This window comes from Solanum lycopersicum, chromosome 11 (assembly GCF_036512215.1).
Source record: "Solanum lycopersicum chromosome 11, SLM_r2.1".
Lineage (NCBI taxonomy): Eukaryota > Viridiplantae > Streptophyta > Magnoliopsida > Solanales > Solanaceae > Solanum > Solanum lycopersicum.
Genome location: NC_090810.1, coordinates 41690689 through 41695846, shown reverse-complemented (window position 1 = coordinate 41695846; position 5158 = coordinate 41690689).

Sequence of the window (5158 nt, the reverse complement as noted above, 5' to 3'; positions counted from 1 at the left end):
TAACAATCTTCATATTCTATAACTATGAAGCCCACATAGGTTATAGCTAGTGGATCTGCCTAGACGCTATCATGAATGTATGTCCTACCTTGGCAATTACGACCCCTCATTTCAGTGTTAGTTGTTAACACCGGATTCAATTTAGATCACATGGTCCATTTCGGTTATAGCAAAGTTTCTCGAATTCTTAAAATATGAATAAAGATAAGAACATTAATTTTAACTATGGCTTCTTGAGCGATACTTTTACACCTAGTAAATTCAATGAATTAAGTTATGGCTCCATGTGTAGTTCAATTACTTAAAAAGTGTCCTATTATACGCTAACTAACTTAGTTTAGGAAGATAGGTTGATAAGAAACTAAAAACGACCACAACGCCCGATGAACTAGTAACCTACACTAGTGTGGTGCTAGACATGGTAGGATGGCTCAAAAGGGGTGTCTAAGGGTTTTACGATGAAAAGATATTGAAGATGTCTATAGGTACCTTATAAATGGATTAAGGTATTAAGGCCAAGGGATGATTTCCAACATTAAGGGTCAAGCCAAACCCAAATGCCAAGGATTCCCCAAAAGGGAGGCTACTGCCTCAACCTCGGGCATGACCAAGGATCATGGTAATGACCAAGGGCAATGTGGGAAGCTAGTGAATTTTCTTTGTCCATGGAAAATTACTAGCTACTGTCTAAGGCACCACGATCCACTTCACAACTCATGGTGTACTTTAAAGAAGGGGGAAGGTTGGTCGTGGTCTTGCCTTAGGCGTTTGAGAAAACGGGGATGTTTTAAGGGCCTATTGCCCAAGGCAACATGAGCCACATGACAGGCCATGGTGCATGTTCGCACACAAGGGGGAGGTTTTCATAAAGGTTACTTAGATTCTAGGAGGGATGTCACATTTTGGGAGCCTACTGCCCCATATTTCATTAGCATCACCACGAGCCATTGAGTTCTTCATGGATCGTGTAGTAGGCGTGAAGGCTAAACAGCATTTTAAAGTTGAGGTCAAGTTGGACTTATTTTAATAGTCCAAATAAGTGAGGGGTATTTTGGATATTTTATGGGTTGACTATATATTGATTTTAAGTCATCTACCACTCAATTCCGACATAAAATCTTAATCCCAAATAGAGACCCAATTACTCCCACTTCTCTCTACATTCCCTTTCTATCCAACCTCCATTGAAGAAGCATTGAAGGTTCAAGAAAATGACCAAATATCCAAGTTTCCTACTCAATTTCATGGATAAAGTCTTCATCAAGGTAATGATTCTTTCTCTCTCGATATTCCTTTCCCCAAGAGGTTCATTGAAAGATGACTTCAAATTTCCAAAGACATAGGGTTTTCTCTACAAATGGGTCTTCTTTGAAAAAACTAATTTATGAATATATCATGACTAATTATGATTATTTAGTGTTATTTAAGTGTGTATTTATGATAAATTATTATTATGCACTTGATATTTCCCTAGACCCATGTTCTTCCCTATTTTCATAAAACATTGAATTGAAAATGACGAACTGGTTGATGATTATGCATACATCAATTATTGTATTGATATCAATTGTGTTATTATTACATGAATTACCTTATATGATGTGTTGTTTAGGTTATTGACCCAATTACTTAAGGATTCATGAATGTCCCTTTTCTCTTAACCTTGACTCTTGACTTATGTTTGTGAATGATTCGAGATGATATAATTGAGTATGTTCTTGCTTAATTGACTATTGAATGACTAAGATAATCGATTAAATGGGTAAATATAATTGCTTTGGGATGAAGTCTTGAATGTGTGTTCTTGGAGGCCATTGGTAAGACCTTAAAGGTCATGGACTTGTTATTGAAGTATTGTTGGCTTATTTTAGGTAATGTTGGTTAATTGAAGTATGAATGCATGATCATTCTATGAATATGATGTTTGTGAGATATGATGAGGGATAGAAAGTAATTCCTATGTGCATCTTATTACTATGTTATGAGGTAATGTCTCACATGTTGTTAGGTTTGTGATGAAAGGAGTTTCTCATCCTAGAACCCATAAACTATGAATATGTAATATGAGGGGTTACAATCCTAAAACCTATTTTATGAATTAATTATTGAGGAAGAACTAAAGATACTTCAAAAGGGAAATTTGTCTTAAAACCGAGAGAACTTGATAATGAGAGGTCTACCTTCCAAATAGAAGGTAGGTTCACCCAATGTTCTCATGGGGTGGAAACTATAATGTGAATTCACATAAATAGGGTTTCTAGTAACAACCTCCTAATTCCTTAACTATGTGCCCCATAAGAAACCTAGCTAGAGGTTCCACTTAGATATTATTATGATGTAGATGCCCTACCTTTACAAGTAGGACACCCTTCTTTCGGTGCAAGGTGTTGACATCGGATTCCATGTTTAGCTCATATGCTCTAATGTCGGTTATGACAAAGTTTCTCGAAACTAAAATGAATGAATGAAAGTAATACGATAAATACTAACTAGGACTACTTAATAGGTATTACTTAGTGTAGATAAGGGTATGAGACTTTTCCTATACATTGAACAAGTGGAACATGATGAGAATTCTAGAGTGGGTTCTTTATGTATGAATGGTATGTATGATGTTGGTTTCACTTGATATACATGCTATTGGTATAAATTGTTATAGACAATTTAGACTACATTTGTTATGATGTTATATGATGTAATAACAACGCTTATGGTCTCTTTGCTAGTGTACTTGGTTTGTGTGGGTTTATGGGGCTTAACATAAAAATTGCACTAGTAGACTTGGATCAGGATTATGAGTAAGGTCTTGTAAGGTAATGAGATGGACTCAAATTATGAAACGTTGATTATGGCTTTGTTATAAATATGCTCTTGAACATGAATATGAATGTCTTATGGTTGTGGTGAAATGGACTTGTATATGTTCTTGGAACGTGCATAAGTCTTTTAAAGTGAATTTGGCATGTTCATACTAAAATGTCCTTTTGTGCATAGTTTTAATGTTTTATTTGCATATATCCATAATTATTACATGCGGTTTGTACTAACCCATATTTCTCCTATTTTCTACACAAAGTGTAACTTCGGGACGTTGAAGATTTTCTAGTCTATTCTTGAAGAACTTGGGTTGCTATCCCCAAGTTGGTGAATCCTCATGTCCAAGGATGGAGATGCTAGTTCTAGTTCCATATTTCCTTATTGAAAGACTATTGTAATTCCTAACTTATTGTAATGATGTAAAAGATAAGTCCTAAATTCTTGTAATCTTATATTTAGATGGTCATGTGAGACGATGTAGTCTATTTTTGATATATGTAATGTGAAGTTAAACATCAAATGAAAAGTCTTAATTTTTTCCGCTTTTTATTCTATCAATGATGTGATGATGTATGCTAAGGACTTGTTTAAGGCTTCTAAAAGCACAAAGACACCAGTTACGACTATGGGGTGCTCTCCGATCGTGACAAACTTGGTATCAGAGCATGAGGTTGAATAATCTTAGGAACGATGTCTCACTAAACCATGTCTATGTAATGTCTTGTTCAAAACTGTGAAGCGCGACTCACTTATGAATGATAGGCGACGTGATGCTTAGGAACTTCTCATTTCTTTGGTATTCTTAAGTTGTTCCTTAAGAGTCTTAACTCTATGTGTCCTTCTCTTCTATTGTTTTTCTTATGGTTATATGCTATGACTACTAGAAAGGCAGCCTCAATAAGGGTTGAAGAGGAGATACATGCAAATGCAGAGTTCCTCCCCCAAGACAATCAAGATTCTTCTCAAGAACATGTTCCTCTAGGTGAAAAAGCTCCGTTCAATCCTTTGTCATGTCTGATAGGGAGATAAGGGCGGATTTCCTAAACTTGACTCAAGTCATGGCTTCTCAAGTTCAAGACGTAACTACTGAAGCTACTGGCGGTCCAAGAAAATTGGAAAGTTGTACCTAGTGTGAACCAAAATGCTAGTACTATGGCTTCACGATTGAGGGACTTCACTAGGATGAACCCTGCCATGTTCTTTGGGTTTAAGGCAAATGAAGATCCTCAAGACTTTCAAGATGAGGTTTATAAGATCTTGTATGCTATGTGAGTAAGTTCAAACAAGAAGGCCGAGCTAGCCGCTTATAAACTCAAGGATGTTGCTCAAACTTCATAAACTTAATAGAAAGACATAGGGCTTTGAGAGTGTGTCCTATAAGCTGGGAAGTCTTTAGGAGGGAATTTCTTGATAGGTTCTTCCCGAGGGAGAAAAGAGAGGCAAAAGTGGAAGATATCATCAACCTTCATCAAGGAGGTATGACTCTTCAAGAATACATTTTGAAATTCATACAGTTTTCCAAGTATGCCTCTTCTTTGGTGTCTAATACTAGAGATGAAATGAGTCATTTAGTTACGGGTGTGTCCGATTATCTTTTGGAAGAGTGTCCTGTGGAAATGCTTCATGACAACATGGACCTTTCTTGTTTTATGGTGCATTCTTAACAAGTTAAGGAGAGTAGGCTTAAGAGGAAAAATAAGGATGCTAAGCGGACAAGGCCCTATGATGGAGGTAATTCTAATAGTAAGTTTCAAATTCAACACAAACTGAATTTCAAGAAGAGACTCTCCAACCAAGTTCCTTCTAATTTCTCAAAGGCAAACAAGGATAGGGTACCTAACCTTAAGCCTCAAGGAGGAAACGGTGGTGGTTCACAAAGTGAGAAACCAAACTGTGCCAAATGTGGAAAGAATTATTTTAGAAAATGTTTAGTGGGGACGAATATTGTTTTGGCTGTGGAAAGAGTGGTCATATGGTGAAAGATTTGTCCCATGTATAGGAATCAAGGAAGGGAGAGTAACCAAGCTCAAGAAAGTGGTATTAATTCTGATGCCCCTAAGAAGAAATGTTTTTATGCTCTCAAATCTAGGGGTAATGAAGAGGTTTCTCCCGATGTTGTTACCGGTATGTTGCAAGTATTTTCAGTTAATGTTTATGAATTGCTAGATCCCAGTGACATTTTATATTTTGTAATTCTTTTATTGGTTATGAAGATCGATGTACTACCCAATGTATTAGTTGAAACTTATTTTGTTTCCACCCTGGTGGGTCACTCCATTGTTGTTAAAAGAGTCTATATGAGTTGTCCATATTATTGTCCAATAGAGTTACATTGGTTGAT